The sequence below is a fragment of the Ictidomys tridecemlineatus genome, chromosome Y (assembly GCF_052094955.1).
Source record: "Ictidomys tridecemlineatus isolate mIctTri1 chromosome Y, mIctTri1.hap1, whole genome shotgun sequence".
Taxonomy (NCBI): domain Eukaryota; kingdom Metazoa; phylum Chordata; class Mammalia; order Rodentia; family Sciuridae; genus Ictidomys; species Ictidomys tridecemlineatus.
In genome coordinates this window covers 13,337,754-13,359,359 of record NC_135494.1, presented here as the reverse complement: position 1 = coordinate 13,359,359, position 21,606 = coordinate 13,337,754, and positions in this window count along the sequence as shown.

Sequence of the window (21,606 nt, the reverse complement as noted above, 5' to 3'; positions counted from 1 at the left end):
ATATCTGCTTTCCAAACTTATACAGCCTGTCTTAGACAGGATGTATTTTCTTCAAAAGAATACAGTGAAGACAACAGAAGAAAGTACATGCAAATCAGGTAAATTTTGCATTCTATATTCTGTAGAAAGGACTATATTGAAATATTTTAAATTCTAGATGATTTTCTCCTAAGTAGTAGGAGGATTTGACAAAAAAAATACCAGTGTCTATATTGGCATACAAATTTAAAATTATATCTTTAAAAACACAACAAAATGATTTCTAAAAAAATCTTTATCTCATTCTTTAAAATTAAATTTCCCAGAATTCTTATACCTGTTAGGTAAATTATGAGGCTGTATTTACTTCTGAGATTTTATAAAAACTCATTGCATAGCTGCCAATAATTTCCAAATCTTGAGAGATGGACATAAAAATATGTGTTTAAATGCAGGAATTAAGTATAGTGTGTGAAACAAGACCCACTTAAAATTTAACTTAAATTCTAGTGTATTGCACACTTTATTGACTAAATACATTGAACCAATGTTGTAGTTTATGCAGCTGTTTATCCTATGTCCATCATCACTCGTGATTATTTCTGTAATAAGCCATACAAGGTATTATTGTATATTTTTATGTTATTTATTTTCTATAAAACTAATAAAGTATTTTTTTGAAATTACTATTTTCTGATTATTTTTAACCCAGGGTTATAAATTCAAAATTACTTACACAAACCATTTTATAAATTTCCTCTTCATGCTTTCTTTTGTTGTTTTTGTTGTTGTTGGTGGTGGTGTTTTTGTTGTTGTTGTTGTTGTTTGTTTTGTTGTTGTTTTGGGTTTTTTTGGTTTTGGTTTTGGTTTGGTTTTGGTTTAGTTTTTAATGGTAGAAAATGAACACAGATACTTTAGCATGCTAAGCAGTGGCTGTACCACAAAACTTTTTTTCTTATTCATTGGAGGATTGGGTAAATCCAAGATTTGGAAAATTTATCCCAAGCACCAAAATGAGTCTTTTCAACATACAAAAATGTCAAGTTCAAATACTACATGGTAAACACAGAGATCTTCAACAGTTCCTGTGTTTCATTTTATATGTCATATGAAACCTTGTGTAACAGTCCAGAGCCTCTTATTCCAGAGACTCAGCTTTCTCCTTTATTTACTTAATGAAACTTCATTTTACACTAGTCCCAGAAAATGATATAACCTCTATGTTTCTTGAAACATTCCTTTCATTCTGGCCTGCTTCCCTCTATTTGGCACTTCTGCCCACCTTCTTATTCATTCCTGCTAATACATATGCTCTACACACTTATCCTATCCTCAGCATTTGGAGCCATCTAGCTACAATGCAAATGTGACCATGAACCTCTCTAGAAGATAAAAAGCCAGCCTTTAAAATTACCCAGAAATCTTTCCTAACATGAGTTCAGCCTAACACTTTATTGTTTCCCTTGACTTCACTGTCATCTGGATGACTCCCCACCAGTTTCTATATTTTCAGACAAAAACTGACCCATTTAATTCTTGACTCTCTGTCTAGCTCCAGCCTTTCAAGCTTTCCCCACTTTCTTTCTCTGGCTGCTAACCTCATTACTTTAATCTCTGCAGAGTCCTAACTCCAGGAAAGCCACTATCTCTGGCATCTTTACTCTATTCTCACAGGGAACATAATAATTGTGGGTTTAAATAAACTGTTGATGCTAAGGTGATGCTAAAGAGGTCTCCTCAAGTCAAGGAGCCAAAGGGCTAGAGAAGGGAAGAAGTGATTTACAAGTCAGCTGATAGATATCCAGTTGAACAGTGGCTGAAATGCTAAGACCCCAAGGGGGTTAAAAACATTTTATGACAAGGAGATTGATAATCATGCAGGACTAAACAGACTGAGTTCTATAGAAGAACACATTTTTCAGAATAATGTAGAAAAATATTGCATATGCAAGAGGTTCATTGATAACACTATAGTATATATCAGTCCTTGTGGAAATGACTACTGATAAATGTTTGTTTTTAAAAGGTACTGTTATGAGGAAGAGAATAGCAAATTGTATGAATCCCCACATTTCCATTGTGTTTTTAAAATTTACTTCTGGAAAATTTTTATCTATCTTGAGTGGATATACCTTTGAGATATTTTTATGTCTTAAACCTGGTAATATATAGTGTCTCCCCAGGTAGATTGTTGAAGTTTTATATCACTAATATCATTCCCTGAAGTAGTATCTGCTGGGTACAGTGGGTCACCTCTAAACACAGCTACTTGGGAGACTGAGACAAGAGCATGACAAGTCTCAGGCCAGAAAAAACACTTTGAAAATGTCATTTGAAACCTTGTGTAACAGTCCAAAAATAAATAAATATACAACTATGGCAGAGCACTTGCCAATGTTGCAATATTCTGGGGTTAAATCACTGAGTACACACAAGTATCCCTCACCAATAAACAGTTAAAAAGGTAATATCACCTAAAATTCAAGCTTATTATTACTTTTTATTTTTGGTAGACTATTATTCTCTCTAAATATTCTAAGGAGTTTAAGTATATCTGCATACATTTTTCAGCTGAATCCCTTTGATTCTCATCATCTGAAGAAGAGAAGGAAGGTCTTGATAACACCAAAAATAAGCAGCCACAGATGTGTTCACACTTATATATATATATATATTTTTAAATTTCTGATTTCTTCCTGTATTCCTTGTTTTAAGAAAGTCAATACAGGCAAATTCAATTATCTTTCATTATAGTGTTTTGAAGTCTAAAGATAATATTCAAGCCTAAAATAATTTAACTGATTATGAATCTGAAAATAGCATTAAGATTCAGGATAACATGTAGGTAAACATTATCTTTGTGATTGAGGCAAAATTTCTTCTGAATATTGTTTGGGCTTCCATTTTTCTAACCCCCTAAAATGATGAATAAGTTAAAATTAAGTAGTTTTGTGAATACCCATTTTAATTAATGAACATATATAGTAGTGATTGTCATTGAATGCATTTATGGTAAAGATGGTTCTTCCCAGTGGGTCAGTTTTAGATGCGTATGAACATGTTTTCATGCCAAAGTGAAAGGTTTTCATATAGCCTAAATATCAGTGTCTCTGTAATTCAAATAGTAGCCTCAAAAAAGATACCCAATGGCCTGTTTAGGAAATTGAAACCTCCCAGAATGGACCATTGCTTTGGGGTAAAATGAGAAACTCTTTTTTTTTTCTTTCTATACCATAAGGCAGTTAATATTATTAAACATTTTTATCCAACCTCTTTAGTGAATGATAGGAAAAAAAGTCTTTGAATTCTGTTATTGGATAATTAAGAAATTGGAGCTTTTTTTGGCATTGTTTTCATGTTGTCTGTGTTAGTAAGGTCAAGGTTGTTTATGCATTTAAATGGATTTCTCTTCCTAAGATATGTGTGTGTTCTTTAGTGCAAAGCTTTCTCTTTGGAAAGCACCCTGGGCAGGGGTGATATCTCAGCCCCAAGTACCCAATTTCACATGGCCTAGTTGCTTGTTTTGCCCACCAGGACCTTAATAAAAGTAGGAAATAACCTCCAGTAAAAATGACAATTTAGAGAAGAACATATATCACCTATTAAGAAAATGCTTGTAAAAAGTGATCTCTATAAATCCACAAACTGGAGAGTTGTGGTGAGAAATAACAGTATACACCAGGCTGACAAAAAATAGGCATTAGTGTTCATAAAATTATTTGGCTGCAATTCAATAAGAAAGAAGAATGAAACTTATGTCACTAAAAATAGCTGTGTGAGAAAATAAGGAGATAAAATAATAAAACTGAGAAAGTATTGGATTTGAAGTGGCAAGAAGAGATGATATAGGGGAAACATACAAGAAAGAAGCCAAAATCTTAGAAAATGAAATGGAACGTGAATAAAGAAATAATGAGGAATCCCCTCACACAACAATTCACACATAAGCCCAGAGCAGCAAGAAAAGCATAAAATTTTTTTCTTGTTAGTGAAATTAGGGAATTTCTATTCAGAATCTTCAATTATAGAAACCAAAACCACTGTGTGATTACTTAAAGGCAGATGTAGTCCAACTCTTTTCTGGACTCTCCCACTGAAACACACCTAATCTGGTAGTAATGTGATAGTGGAGTACAAAAGCTGAGCTTCTCTCAGTTATGCCCAATTTCTTGCATAGGGCACTTAAGGAAGGTTTCCAGTGCAGATGAAAACTTATCCTCTGTTCTTTGTTTTTCTTTTTTTTTTTTCACTCAGGGATGGGGTATGTCTGTGTGATAAACCCTTTACCATGGAGTCTGGGGACTGGTCTGTGATGGATACCCCAGTTGGAGACTCCTGCAGTCAGTGATCTAAGGAGTGTGCAAGATTCCCAGTGTCTTGAAAAGTTTTCTGGCACACTCCTAGCATGGTAGATGAGGTTTGTTGATGGAATCTGTGCTTTGTTCTTGAAAATCCAAGAAACTATCTTCTCACCAGAACTTGTCCCACGTCTCATGGATTTTTCTGTCTCTTGAATTACTACACAGCTTTTCTCCCTCACAACCACTATTCTCAAAGTACCTATTTGAAATATACAGAATCCATGTTGGCCTCTCTTTTATAGATTGTCTAGATGGCACAACAAACCTCTTGCTGATGAGAGTATTCAGCACATTCTCTTCAGTCTCTGTCATTAACCCATAGTATCAGGTTGAATAGCTGCCATCCTGTGAGGAGAACTTTACTCTACCCAGATTCTGTGTGCTGCTTTCTAACAGTATGATAGAAACATTTCTTCACCCTACTTTTTCATTTTATTAAACTGGATTTCCTCTCAGTGAAACAAGACAGGCAGTGTTTTTTGATCTTTCACACAGAGAGATAGTTCCAAAAGGGGGTGGACCACAGGGGTCTATTGCAATCACTCTTGTTTTAAGGGAAGAGCTTAGAAACACTCTGAGGCAGAAATGGAAGCAAATATTCCAAAATCTACTGGTCATGGTGGGTTGAATTTACCTGGGATATTTGCTCACATATATGGTGATGCATGGTATGAGTCTTCTACCAGAAACATCCATCCCTGGATGTTTCACATAACTGCAAACACCTAATTCATAATGAAAGTGCCCTGGGTTTTTCTAGTTCTTCCATAGACCACAAGACATGTTGTAGCTGCCCAGAGCTCTCAGTGTCTCTGCCTCTCATTTTCTCTCTAAAAATCCATTCAGAATAGTGTTGGGATATGCCTCCAGAGCCACTGAATTAATGACACAGTAAAATAAAGAAAATACTTCTTTTTAATTCTGGATTTTTATCTCCTATGATAAATAACTAGAAAAATGACCGTGAGTAAATGTGGCTTCTGTTCAGCACCCTGATGCTGCTAGCAGAATTTTTTAGTCCATTCATTTCTCTGGGCTGGTTGTATAACTTGTATACTGTAAATTGCACTTCTAAAAACAGGGATGTGGATGTGTCTTACTTATAAACTGATTTTTAGTTCCTTGTGATAAATGCAAAGGTGTTCTATAACTTGGATTTGAGGTGGTTATATTCCTAGATATCTTGAGAAAACTCCACACTGATTTCCAGATTTGAAGTTCTTATTTTCAGGCTCACCAACAATGTAGGTGAGTGTTTGCTTTTTTTTCTAATAAATAATTGGGTTGGTAGAATTCTTCTCCTCAGGTTACTAGAGAGGAGCTTCCCTTTTTTTACACCATGGAATTTTTCTCTAACACTGCAGCAGGATATTTCTCCTATTGTCATGACATGTGATGGAATCAGGATCACTTCAGGTGAATGTCCCTCTTTGTTTCTATACAAGACATGTATAGACCACAGGGGTGTTGGAAAACTTGAATTTTTATGTTGGAAAGAATACTGTTCTTCACATTCTACCTAATATCTATTCATTTCTCAGTGTATTCTCATTTTCTTCAAGGAATCTTTTCTGTAGATCAGATTCCTCTATTAGATCACAAACCTCTTTTCTAATATCATCTGTCTGAAATTATAATGATCTTTTTATGTGTCTTCTCCATTAGTCGTTAAGCTAAAGAACAAAAGGGATCTCATCTCATCTGCTATATGTGCAGAGTACAGCATATTGTGTCACATGTTTTATGCATTCATTGGTTTAGTGTATAAATAATGCATGTGAAATATACAGCATTCATATATGTAAATTAGTCACATATTTTACATATATATATATATATATAATTTCTGACAGATTCTGTTAGGCTGTTGAAAACCCAGAAAACTGTTTCTTCATTTCAAAGACTAATAAATCACCAAAAAAGTCACTGTACACAGTGTTTACTACATGTTAAAAAAAAATGCACAACTGAAAAATGAGATTCGTGAACTTAAAAAGAGGGTATCAGAGTTTAAGCAAGAAATATACAATTGAAACAACAACTCCATGATTTAAGGTATTATATTCTAGATTGAAAGAATAGGTGAATCCTTTCCTTTATTCCAGTAGAAATAAGAAGGATAATTTTTTTAACTGCTGACTTATCTGTTAGCACTTTGCAAGGGAGAAAACTTGAATAAATTATAAAATTCTTACAAATATGATAGTATATTATTAAATGTGTTTACTTCTAAAAACTAAGTGCATATTTTTCCCTCATCACATTTTTAATGGCTCCATGGAACCCCATTTGCTAGAAATCTATTTATTTAAGAAACAGAATTTGGGATTGTTATTTCTTTATATTTTTAAATTTTATTACAATTAGTGTTTCAAGAAATATCATTTAGAAAAAAAATAATTTTCTACTCAGATACCATGGCATCTGCCTATAATTCCAGCAGCTTGGGAAACAGAGACAGGAGGATGAAAAGTTCAAATCAAGCCTCATCAAAATAGAAAACTAGTGATATGCTGTTTCCAAATTTAAAAAAAATGAAAAAGGCCTTGGGATGTAGCTAAGTGATTTAGCTTCTCTGGGTTCAATTCCTGGTACCAAAGATGGGGGTGAGAACAAAAGAAAAGAAAAAATAATTTTCTTTATTTCTGTTTACTTTGAAAAATTTTCAATATAGAGTTATTTGGTTAAAGTTGGGAAACTTTAAAAAGATTTCAAGATTTTTAAGTTGCTCTTAAGAAGTTTGTATTCCACCAATGAGGCATTTTTCACTGCCCTGAAACATGCTTCTATACATTTACAGTTTTTATTCTGATGTTTAGGATCAAACCCAGGTTTTTGTGTGACTAATATGACGTGCTAGTGCTGAGCTAAACCCTTAGCTACACATTTAACAATGACACTAATTAAAAAGTGAAATGGAAACTGATTATAAATTATTTTATTCAAATTTACTCTCATCAGAAATTAAATTTGTTCAGATTTCTATATTGAAAGGACATAAACTTTTTAAGGTATACATGACACTAGACTACATGTTCATATAAATTTATTTTTTATGGCTAATATACCATTGTGTGTTTGTATGTGTGTGTGTGTGTGTGATATATATATATTTAAATATACAATATTTTCTTTATCCATTCATCTGTTGAAAAACATTATTTTTCATTATTGGATTAAATACTAAGTCCTTTCTTGTTCAAAAGTGGATTTTAATTTATTTGTAAAATACATAATGATCAATGAGGAAATTTGAAAGTGTTACCATAAAAGAAACATAAAATGTGTAATAATAGGTATTGGATTTCTTATCCCAGTTTGGGGTTATAGTAATACAAAAGATATATTTTTTATATCTGTATTTTTATTTATATGTGGTGCTAAGGATTGAACCCAGCACCTCACCCATGCTAGGCAACCACTGCATCACTAAGCTACAGTCCCAGCCTCAAAAGATACATATTGAAAGAAGAATTTCTGAATATGCTGTTACACTGTCAGCAAGTTGTAGGTATACCTGACATATTATATGAAGATAAATTATATTACTACTGAATTCATAGGTTTTTACACAAACAATAAGTCTTTAAAACTTACTTAGCTTGAAATTATCTTTTGAATTGGGGAGGATCTATGATAGTGCAAAAATAATCACCTTTAACTTGTCAATTTACCAAATCCTTTCAAAATTCTTTTTGTGGAGTATCTACTTTCAATTATGTATGTTTTAGACAAGATTAAAGGAGAAACTAGAAATGTTAAACTAGAAAAACTTCTGAGAACATAGAATTTTTATTAGGATACTAAATCAGTATACAAAGATCCAGAAAATAAAAAGAAATTTTTGTTTTCTGGCAAAAATCAATTAAAACGTAACTATATTAAACTTCAGATATACCTTAAAAGAAGAAAAGGCAAAGAGAAAAAAATGATTATATGCTACATGAAAAAAATAAGAACCCATTAAAATAAACAGAATATAACAAAGAGAATCAAGTGAGGAAGCATGCTGAAATCTCTGTACAATAGATACAGAATTGGAGACTGCAAGAAATTTTTTTAATCAGGTAAATGAACCTTCAATAAAGTTTCAAGTTTATACTTTATTTCATCTGCATTATTTATAAGGTCACTTTAACTTACTGTATGTGGCCATGTTTCAATTAATGATGGCAATGTGGTCTGGGAATGTGCTGTTTCGCAATTTCACCAACATGCAGTCATCATGTTTGTGTACATCCACACACTTCAGACATCTCCCACAATGCCAGGAAATACAGACTTACAGGACCTCCACTTACATGATGTCTGCTGTTTCACAAATCTTTGGTATGTGGGGTGTGAACTACAATTTTGATTTAAAACACAATATTATCTAACTCTAAAATTAAATGATGACATTTATGACAAAACTAGTTACAGCAAATCTTAGCATCTTGTAAGTGTTCAGCATTTGTTTTCTAAATGAAAAAGTTTAGTTTAATAACTAACATAAATACCAATTTAGGTTTTTTTTGTGTTAAGATACAGACTAAATAGCTAAGCAACTAGTTAAAACATTTTTAAAAAGTGTTTCACAATTACATTTCTGCCTGTATTTAAGAAATGTTTTCATTCACCCCAATTTACCTGTCATTTGTGCAGTTGAAATGTAAGACACTGACTCAAAAACAATAAATTTACCTTTTAGTATTATTTTTTAATTTTGAAGGTACCACTCTTAAATTAAGCTTTTGGACTTCTATCACCTGCTGATATACAGCCAATATCTTGCTGAAATAAATTTGTAGATTTTAGCAGAACAAAATGAAACCTACAGACAATTTCCATGAGACCAGAATTCGAGAATTTATAATATGAAATTTCAGTAATACATATTTACAAACAAAAATGAATAGACATATGCAGAAAGAAAATGTTTTCTCAATTATTTTCTTCTGTTTTCAAATGAGTGAGTGTGTGTGTGTGTTTGTGTGTGTGTGTGTGTGTGTGTGTGTGTTTGTATGTATGTGTGTAACATAGTTAAACAGTAACTCTATTAAATTATGGGAAAGTATAGAGGGATTTAAATCCATAAATTTATAACTAGAATGTACATATTTTAGAGCTGAGGGTGGCATTTTTTGTTCCATTGAATTAAGTAATGTTCTCAATCTAACTCTATTTCTCTGCAGCAATCCCATGATGACTTTTAGAGTAGCCTTATAAAGAGAAAATAATTTTCATATTTTCCACAGGAATAGATGATTTTTCTATGATATCAAAACCCTTGCTTCTAACAGTAAATTTCTAGTTTGGGGAAGTGACTTCACTCTCTTATTGTGTTAATGTGTCTTACTACTCCTACTGTTAAGTAAGGAGGAAAAGTGGGGCCAGGAAATACCCTCATTTAGTATATCATTTTTCTCACTTTTGAGAAGAGAATAAAAAACACTTTGCTCCAAGTAATCTCCTACTTCAGCACAAAACACCTTTGGAAACAATGGCATACCATAATATGTTCTTAGAAATAAATTACTGGTAAATATTTGTTCTTAATACATAAGATCCATTTATTTGCCTTATTTTATATTGATTCATCTTTCAAAGTTCACTGAGATGAAACAAATGCTATCTTGGGATTGTAGCAATCTTGGGATTTTCTGAGTAGAGCCTTACACATTTTGCCTTATTTGTCATTTTTATTTTGAAACACAGGCCTTTTTTGGCGTTTATCCATTCACAGGACAGAAGTAACTGACTTTGTGGATTAGCATTAGAAGCAGAGGCAAAAGACTTGGATACATTGTGCAACTTGCCTGTGTTTTTAGCCTTGCGCTCATTTTTATAATTTTGATACATTGTTCATTGATGTACATAATGTGTTTAATGCTGTTCCTACATTTATCATTTATCAATACATGCAATTTTTATTCACAGCTACAAAATGTTAGAAAACAAAATATTCTAGGAATATTTTTAGGAAAAGACTTTGGGGAACTTTTGTATGTCTTGGTAGACAAGACATAGTAAGGCTTTTACTATGGGCTGGTTGAATACATAAAGTGTCAGATGGTGAACATATGTTTCTTAATGTTAAATGTTCTTTTAATTGCCACTGAAGCCATCCCAAAAGATAGGTCCATAATAAAATATTTGGGGTTTTTAACAGTTTAACGTGTAGATCATATGATCCTAAAAGTGGATCAATGTGAGAAATAGTGAATTTTTATTTTTTATTGACTTTTTTAAGGTATACATTACAGTAGAGCAGGTTTTGTATAGTATATAACTTCTTCTATTTAGGACCCTATTCCTGTGGTTGAAAATGTTGGAGAGTTTTGCTGGTCATGTATTCATATGTGAGCATAGGAATGTGATGTCAGATATATTGTACTTTCTTTCCCCTTCCTTCTCAGCCCTTTATTCCCTTCTGTCTAATCCAACAAACTTCTATTATTTCCTACCCCACACTTAGGTGTGTTATCATCCACATATTAAGAAGAATATTCAGACTTTGGATTTGGAAAACTAGCTTATTTCACTTGACATGATACTCTCCAGTTCCATCAATTTACCAACAAATGCCATAATTTCATTCTTCATCGCTGAGTATATACATGAAACATTTTCTTTATCCATTCAAATGTTTAAAGTCACCTAGGTTGGTTCCACAGCTTATCTTTTGTGAAAAGCTGCTATAAATATTTATATGGCTGTGTCACTATAGTATCATTTGAGTAAATACTGAGGAGCAGAATAACTGGGTCAAATGGTCATTCCATTCTATACTGCTTTCCTGAGTGATTGCTTGGTGCAATGTATGAGTGAATCTTTTCCCCACATTCTTACCAACATTTATTGAGACTTGCATTCTTTATATTTATCATTTTAGCTAATGTGAGGTGGAATCTCAATATAGTTTTAATTTGCATTTTTCTAATTGCTAAAGATGTTGAACATTTTATTTTCATATATTTGGGAACTGTTTGCACATCTTCTTCTTTGAAGTGCCTGCTCAGTTTTTTTTTTGTTGTTGTTGTTCATTTATTGATTTGGTTATTTGTTTGTTTGTTTTGTGTGGGGGAGAGTGTTTCTGTGTGTATGTAATATTTTTGAGTTGTTTATATATTCTGGAGATTAATGCTGTATCTGAGGTGTAAGTAACAAAGATTTTGTCCCACTCTCTAGGTTGTCTACTCACATTCTTGATGGTTCCCTTTGTTGTAAAGATACCATCCCATTTATAGATTCTTTATTGTACTTCTTGTGCTTTAAGGGTCTTTTTGAGGAATTCAGTTCTTGCATGAACATGATGGAGTGCTGGGCCCGTCTTGTCTTGTAATAGGCCTAGGGTTTTTTTTTTCCTAATGTCTAGGTCCTTGATCCACTTTGTGTTGAGTTTTGCATGGAGTTAGAAATAGGGGTTAAATTTCTCCTACTACACATGGGTTTTAAGTTTTCCCAGAACCATTAGTTGAAGAACCTATCCTTTTCCCAATACATGTTTTATAGTGTGTTTGTCTAATACTAGATAACTGTATATATGTGGGTTTTCTCGGTGACTTCTCTTCAGTTTCTGCAAAGTTATTTTTTTTTTACATTGGAAAACTAACTAATTACTTAATCTATTCTTTCATTCTGGTGTAATGAAGATTTTTTATTCCTTAATATTTTTTTATAATCAGGAATTGAATGAGGGTGCTCAACAACTGAGATGCATTTCCCACCATTTATTTATTTATTTATTTATTTATTTATTTATTTATTTATTTATTTATTTATTTATTTATTTATGAATGATTCAGTGTCTCACTGAATTGCTGAAGATTTGTTTGAACCTGTGATCCTCCTGCCTCAGTCTCCTGAGACATTGGAATTAGGGGCATATGCCTCTGGACCTTTCAGTTCTTACATCTTTTAAGTTGTAACTTTCTTTTACTCTCATAGATCCATTTTCTTGAATTCACTTTTTAACTCTTGGAAATTTATATTTCTATAAGCTCAGAAGTTTACATCTAACTTTTATTCAGTGGGCTATCTATTTATTGAAACCCCTTCACCATATAAATGTACAGGTTATTCTTTAATTTCAGTGAAAAATATGAAATAACATTTTATTAAATGCTAGCTAAATGTTTCTTTGTTTTTATTTAGGTTTCTGCTAGTGATAGGACAGAGAAGAAGCTATTGCATCAATATTACAGGAATAAGGATGAAATATCCATGAGGAGACTGGGAATGAACAAAATAAAATATCAGAACCTGGAAAATAAGTGCTTTGAGAATCCTCAGATTTTAACAGAAAAGAATAGCACTCTTCCATGGACACAAGAATTGAATGATGAAACACTTAGGAAAATATTCAAGGACAAAAAAAACAGCTGGATATTTGGAAATCTCAGAGTACACTGGAGAGTGGAAAAACAAAGCATAGAAATACCAGAAACAAAGTCAAATCCCACCCTACCAGACCTGGTACTGATCCACACCATCATGGTGAAAGTCCAACACCAAAAAGAAATCTAGAACTTGCTTTCCAGAAAACAAGAGATGAAGACTTTAGTTTGCAGAAAGAAAATAATATTAACATATCTAACCTAAAAGTTATTTGTGAGATTTTTTTCCAAAAGGTTCCAAAGTCTGAAATGAAAAATGACCTACAAAACAAGCCATGTCAGACAAGAGGTACTCTGAGAGTAATAACTTTGGCTACAGAACAGGTAAACAGACACCTAAAACAAAGACAGTGCCAAATGAAGGGGATGGAACACTGGTATCAAAATGAAGAAAGAAAAAGGAATGAACACCTCAGAAAGCAGGAAGCTTCTAGAGAGAAGGTACCTAAACTACAAAGTGAAACTACATTGTTTGAAGACCAATTGCATGACTCTCAGAACAAAGGTGACAATAAAAAAATGGAGTTATTAATATTCAAACCCAAATTTATTATGTTATAAAAAAAACTTCAAGCTCAGAATGAAAGATATCATCTCATGCTGGAAAACAAATATTTGGAATTAATCAATAAAACCAATCATTTAAAAGAACAACTAAATAAATATGGAAAGGAGAAAGCAGAAGAAGTAAGTATCAAGCAAGTTAACTGTATAAAGGGTCTTCGAAAGAATATTCTAAGTGATACCTGCTTATGGCTAAATGTTGAATCTTGATGAATATAAAAGTGTAGATATTAAAACTATGTTTTCTATATCAAAAGAGTACAATCTGTTTTCCAGCAAATATAATTTAGGCATCATTCACAGCACAACCAATCTGTGTTTGAAGTGCTAAGCCTTCCAATTTCCCTATTCTTATTCTTAAACTCTGTGTACATATTTTAAAATATCTATAGTTACTCATATGACAACTAAAACAAAAGACTTAGATGAATTTTAAAATTTAAAAAGAAGAAAATTTTTTGAACCTTGGGCCTGACAGATCCCTCAATTTAAGAAATTATGTTTCTTATAAAGATTTAAGAGATTGAGTTACAGATTTTTTGTAGATGTATACACTGACATTAGTAATATGGTATCAATAATGTTGAAACAATATCTAATTTGGTGCTGTTAATTCAATCCAAAGTTTACACATATTCTACCAATGAGCCACATTCTATCACTGAATAATAATTTTAATGTGTTCTCTTTGCCATACTTTAAAATCACAATGAAACAGATCATGGAAATGCTCATACCTAGTTTCAATTAAATTAGTTATTGTGACAGTTCATTCCAGATTTCCCAGTTGAACTCAAATGTAAATGCTGTATTTTGTAATAGACTTTCTTTGCTATTTTTATATATTTCTAATTGGTAAATTTATTTTTAGTCATTTCAATTCAACTTAAATCTGAAAATAACTGTCCTGATATTTTTTGTTTTCATTTAAGACTTGTCCACCTCTTTAAAAGCATCTATATGTCATTGTTGTAAATTGGGACTAATGTAATGAATTGCAGCAAAACCAAAATTTTTTCATCTGTAATTTATTGCGTATATCCATGATAACTTACTAATACTTTTTTTCATTTCATGGCCCATTTCCTATTCTGAAAGTTATATAGTGTCTTTAAGTAGAAAGCTAATTGTAGCCATCTAAATTTTATTCATTTGTCACTGAACCCCCATGTCCAGACTAATGAGGGTGCCAGGGTTTATGTAAAGCAGGAGTGGTGTGAGGACCAGTGAGAATTCTAGAAGATATGGACAGGCAGTGAGGTGGAAACCAGGTTACCTAGGGTCTCCTTTATTCTTTGTGAAAGTATATTGGAATTATTGTATCAAAGATCCATGAATGTATATTGGAATTATTTTAGCAAAGTTTAAAGATGTGAGGATGTGGGGTATTAATTTGAGCTTCTAATAAGAGAGGGATAATAACCTCTGCAGAATTCACCACCACCAATGAGACCTGTGTAACCATTTCTCATTGAGAATTCAGTAGGTTGTTAAACATTACAACATTATCAAGGGCAGTATGTAGAGATACAGGGTTTGACCCTGTTTTCTATGGAATGTGATAGTTAGTAGGCAGGAGTACACAACCTTCAGTTTCCCTAAGGGAATTCAGAAATAAACAGGAGTGTACAAACATGTAAAAAAAAAAAGAGAGAATAAACATGTATGTAATGATTTTTTTAGAGTAAACATAATTATAAAATGTTATTAATATAGTTTTAAAGTGAGCTGAGTAACAAAATCATTAACAGAAATATAAGATAGTTGTGAGACTGGTAACATGAAATTACCATTTTTATCAGAGTTTTCACTAAAAGATTTACCACATTTTCACATAAATTTAAAAGACAAAGACAGGATTTAATGAAAATACTAAGACAAATGACAAGTATGTCTAAAATTGAACATGTCAGCTGTAAATCTACATCTACTTAAGTTATAAAAAATGTTCTGGGATAGTAATTTCAATGAACAGCTTTCTTTATATTTTAATTATAATTGATTTTATTATATATGGGAATCTTTATACTGCACTTATTTTTTAGACTTAAAATTGTATTTTGGAATTTTTGTCTTACAAACTCATGCATCTTTTATTAAAATATCTAGTCTGAGGAAAGCTGAGACTTTTTTCTATAACCCAGAAGCTTTTAATGCTATCTCTACTTTCATGTTACAATAAGAAAAAATAAATCAGAGGTACTTTTTAATAGAATGTTTCAGAAAATTTTGTTACTTTTACTTTCATTTTTGTGCATCTATACAGAATCTGCAGGTAACTGATAAATTAATTTTTTTTAAAAAAAACTTGTACAAAAAGGTTTTATGCATTTCTCAAAATGCAGGTATATTGTTTAATTATTGAAAAATTTGGGCTGTTTCTTTTTGTTTTATTTTAGATACATTATGAAAGCATATAAATATTTGTATTATTTCTGAACTGATATTTCAAACTAGTAAATAAAAAATGTTAGCTAAGTTTTTTTTTTCAGTAGATCTCTTAAAAGGCATTTTTATGATACATGTAATGCACATCCAATGCACCCATTTAACATGTAAAATTCAGTGTCTCTTAGTTCATTAACAGAGTTATATAACCATTTAAACAGTTAATTTTTAGAACATTTTCATGTTTTGAAAAGAAACCTGGAACCTTTTAGCCTTCAGTTTTTTAATCCTTACACTTCCAAAGTCCTGGAAAACTACCAATATATTTTTTAGTTATTTATAAATGTAAACAATAGTAATTTACTTATTTATTTATTTTTATTTTTACATATACATGTCAGTAGACTGTATTTTCACATTTAAATGCATGGAGTATAACTTCACATTATTTTATTTATACATAAAGTGGAGTTACACTGGTCATGTATTCATATGTCATTTCATATTTATTCTACTGTTATTTCCTGTATTCATTCTCACCCCCATCCCTTTTGTCTAATCCAATGAAATTCTATTCTTTTCTCCCGCATTCCTTACTGTGTGTTAGCATCCACTTATAAGAGACAACTTCCAGCCTTTGGATTTGGGGGATTGGCTTATTTCACTTAGCATGTTAACCTCCAGTTCTATTCATTTATTGGCAAATTCCATAATTTCATTCTTTCTTCCAGCTGAGTAATATTTCATTGTGTGTATATGACACATTTTTAAAAATCTATTCTTCTATTGAAGGACACCTCATTTGGTTTAATAGCTTAATTATTGTGATTTGAGCTGCTACAGACATTGATGTGGCTGTGTCCCTGTAGTATGATGATATTAATGATTTTGTGTGTAAACCAAGGAGTTAGATAAGTGGGTCAAACAGTGGCTACATTTCAAGATTGCTGAGGACTCTCCATACTTTTTTTCAGAGTTGTTGCACCAAATTGCAGTACCATATCTCTGTCATACTTATGTTGTGCTTTCTGTATTGCCTTTTTTTTTTTACTTTATCTCTTTTACTCAGAGCTCACATAAAAGTAAATTTTTCTTTTCATGCACTTTCTCTGACTTTTCTTTCACCAACAGTATTTGCATGGTGATTATCTTATTGAGCAATAAATTCACTCAAGGTTAGAGTACTATCTAGTGTTCACACCTATTCTAGAATGAATGGAAAATATTACTGACCAATATTTTTTAAACAAAATCATTATTTGATATCAACCAATAATTTTTGTTAGTAGATTGACCTGTCAAGTCTTTTATTCTATTTCAGTGATAAAACATAAAATTAAATTAACATAATCCAATAATGAATTCATCTGTAGAATGTTCATACTTTTGTTAGTATTTGAAAAAATCTTCTATATAGATTTCCCCAACATTTATTATGCCAGAATTGAAATTTATAGATCTGTAATTCTTGACCAACAGAAAAGCTAATATATCTTATTATAGAAACTTAATCTACTCATCAAAATGCTGGTATAAATTATGTTTTGTTGCAATTGAATTTATATAAAATTTGTTTTTTCAGTTTGTGTCAAATATTTTAAATACCTTATTTTCATGTTGTGTTATTTCATACTTATTTTATTCATGCAGATGGATGATCTTACTACAAAGATAAACAATGTATCTTCAAAGCATTTACAATATTTACAATTGAAAATAAATATGACTTTTTTATGTAGAACTTTTTTTTGGGCGGGGGAAGTATACAAGATAAATTTGAAAAAAAAGAGAGAAGTCAAAAGAAGTTGGAAGAAAATGTTATATACTTCCCAAGGCACACACAGAGCACTGGAGTAAAATGAGGCCAAGAAGTAAGGTAGGAATGTTTATTGAACAATGAGCAAGATGGAATTTAGAGGATAAGTAAAAATAAATGCTTCTGGTTTTATAGGCTACCTTATTTATCTGCAGTGTGTTTTGATTCAGTGTGTTTTGTAAACTCTATTTTGGACATATACATTACATGTGTATTCTATATCTCTTGAGGAAAGTTGTTGTGTAGATTTCTAAGAGGAAGAAGACATTTGATAACCCTTAAAATACCTCAGTTTACATCATTCTTATAGCTAATTCCATCTGAGTAATGATTTTCATCAGATAACTGTTGGATACTTGATAATAGTGGGCATAAATAAAACTATGAGGAGAAAAGAAAAAAATGTGATGCAGAAATATAACATTTTTTTGAATTGTTAGGTTAAATTTTTCAACTTTTATATTTTGAATTGATTCTATTATTCTTTAAATTGTCAGATAATCTAAGTACTAACATGAGAATGATTCATGACTGAGATCACTTTCCAATGGTACATAGCTAGCCTAGCTTGTGCAAGGGCCTGGGTTCCATTTGCAATAGAAAGGAAGAGGAGGAGGCAGGAGGGGGGAGGGGGATAGGGAGGAGTAGGAGGGCAGGGAATGTGGAGGAAAAGGAGGAGAGGAAAAATTCAATTATTAGTTCTTATTTAATGTAATTGATAGAGGGATGAGAGAAGTTTAAAGTCTGGCATTTTTTTCTTCACATTTAAAATTGCTGTCTGAATTTTTTACTCAGAACTAAATGAAATAAATACATAATAATTGGGTTCTAATTTTTTTTAAATATATTCTTTTTATTTTCTTTAGGCACAAGCAGTAGCTGCATAAATTTCAGAGCAGTTAAAAAAGACTAATTTTGCTTCAATAAGAAGTCAGATGGAACTCAGAAATCTGGAATCTGAACTGAAAATTCTAAGAAATGCAACTGAAAGAGTATAGGCACTTCTATATAGAAGAATCCAAATTTGAAAAGTATGTCAAAACCTAGACTGAAAGAGAGCAACTTAGTCTCCTTAATTTGTCTATATTGCATAACTTTGAGACAGGTTCATGAGATCAGTAGCATGCAAAAGTAACTAGATAATATAATTTGTGAATTTAATGTTAGGAAAGTCTATCTTTCACCCACCTTTGCATTTTACATCTGGAAGCAAACTATCAAGCTTTCTTCCCCTACTGTTCTCCTATATGTAATCTGGTCTATTAGACTTTTAGTTAAGTGTTTTTGAAGTTTTTTTAATTCAGATAGTTATATTGTGACAAAACTGCTTCTACGTGGAAACATGAACAAGTTTCACAATTTTGAAAGTTTATAACTTAAACCTTAAGTGTCCAGTGTTGCTCTAAACTACACTCTGAGCACATTCTAATTCCTGATATATTAACTGCTTTTTATTTTAATCTTTGATATTATCCTTACATGTACATAGAGACAAAATGTTCTATATAGGTTTTCCTCTCTACATTGTAATACTTGTGATGAAGGGAAACATAATCACGGGAATGAAGGGAAGTATAACATGCAAAGTGGTTAAAAATATTCTCGTGGTCAGTGTTGGGGCCTCTAAATGACAGAATAAATGGGCAGGAGTCTCTTGAAGCCCTGGTAACAAATTCATGAGCCAACATTCTTGGCAGAAGCTTTACTATATCTTGATCACCAACCCAGCTATCTTGTTCTGCACCAGTGGTTGTTGCTCTCAATTGTCTCAGTGCCAAATGCTTAATTTACCTAGGTAATAAATAGAATGTGCATGAAAATGCTTGAAAAAATCTTCAAGAAATATTCTTTAAGTCCTTGAACTAGTTCACTAAATATGAATCTTTCTAGTCTTAGTAAGATTTTCTAGTTGCATATATTTAAGGAAACCAACACAATAAAATGGCTTTGGTAGTCAGCTAAAATAATGTATATATCATCTGCTATATTTATCTTTAAAATACCAATATTTCTAAAGTCTTCCTCAAGAGTCTTCCAAGGAGAATCTTTCAAGAAGGCAGCATTGTTACCTGCCACACCATACATCTCTGATTTCTATCTCTCTTTCACCTACATTGCTTTAATTGCAAGTTTGAAGCCCCCTAGAAATATGTACACTGCTTTAGAAAAATTACAAACCCATAATTGCATGCACTATCTCTGTTCTGATTCTTTTCAGTGTTGTGCCCACTTACTTAGAATTTCCACCTACTCTTTTTTAAAAAATATTTTATTTAATTGTAGATGGACATAATGTTTTTATTTTGTTTATTTATTTTATATTGTGCTGAGAATTGAACCTAGTGCCTAGCACGTGTAGGCAAGTACTCTACCACTGAGCCACAATCCCTCCACTTACTTTTATGACAACTTTTTAAATTATTCTTTTATTTCATAAAAATTTAAAAAATGCTTTTATATATAGATAAAATTGAGGTTAATTTTGACATAAGCATAAAATATATTGTGCTCCAACTAAGTGACCAGTACTTCCACTTTATCTCCCCTGCTTCATCACTGTGTTCTCTTTCTTCTGCTCTACTGATCTTACACATATTTGTAGTTTTTAAATTTTTTAAAATTATACATTATGGATACACATGAAGATGAAATTTACTGTGGTATGTTCATATACATACCCAGAAAAAAAATTATCAGATTCATTCCACTATTCTATACTGAGTGTTGTCCCCAACTGGGTTGGGTTGGGTTAGTTTTAGGGTTAGGGTTATGGTTGCATTGTGTAACAGGAGCCCTTCAGTACAACCAGGTGATTTTCTGTATACTAAGACTTTATTTTAACAAGCCAAATATTATTCCAGCAATGATGAGCTATATTTTTAAGAGCTGAAAAAATATTCAACTATTTTGAATCCATTTGAAGATATTTCTGTAATATTTGAAAAATTTTATTCAATATTGTAACAATGAAATATCTGCTTGAAAATGAACAAATTAAAGATAGCATCTTGCTTTCATTGTCTGTCATTGTTGTTTGAATACCCATTTTAATGCACCTTGGTTTAGAGATTCCATGCTACTTCCATTTTTTTTTTTTTTTTGTAAAAGGGATTGAACTCAGGAGCACTCAACCATTGAGCCACATACCCAGGCCTATTTTGTATTTTATTTAGAAATAAAATACAAAACTCAAGAGTCTCACTGAGTTGCTTAGAGGCTCACAATTTCTGAGGCTGGCTTTGAAATCAAGACCCTCCTGTCTCTACCACTTAAGCCACTGCAATTATAGGAATGTGTCATCATGCTCTTCTTCTATGGTGTTTTGATGATCTTCTGAGGACACAGTAAAGTCGTGCATACCTGTGGAAATGTGGCCTGAGCCTTATTCTTTTATTTGCCATTTGACCTAAAAAAATCACAGGAGAACAAATCTAAGCTTTAAAAAAACAACACTGAAATTAAATAATGTGACAGAAATAATTGTATTATATAAATTATAATCTAATTTAATAGCTGAGATATATATATATATATATATATATATATATATATATTTCAGTTTCTTAGCTTACATGAATACCTTTCTGAAAAAATGAGAGAATCAGATTTGAAGTGCTTGAGTCATGGATGACTATGTACAAAAAGAGCATGACACTTAGTTGTTATGCATGATGCAAGTATAAGTTGTTCTTATTAGGATAAAATGAGATAATTTACCATTTACAAAAGAATGATACATTGTGTGTGAATGTAGACACAGTGTAAAGGGAGATTTTGGGGGGCAACTCTTTTTCCTTAGTATTTCTGGGAGAAAGTCATCTTTCTTTTTTACTTATTAAAAAGCTAGTTTATTTAAAAATTAATCTAATACTTCTACATTTCTTTGTGGAACATTAATTTTCTATATCATGCTAGCCTTAATGAGAGAGTTTAAAAAACACTCTTCTATCAAGATACAAAGATATGTCTCCTTAATCACTGCAGAATGCCACAAAAGAGGAAAGGAGAAAAATACTAGAGAGAAAGAGTGATAAATTATTTTATGTGTGTCTGTGAATATTTCATAATCAATTCCACTATTATGTATAATTAAATGCATCAGTAAAAATTTTGTTTAAAA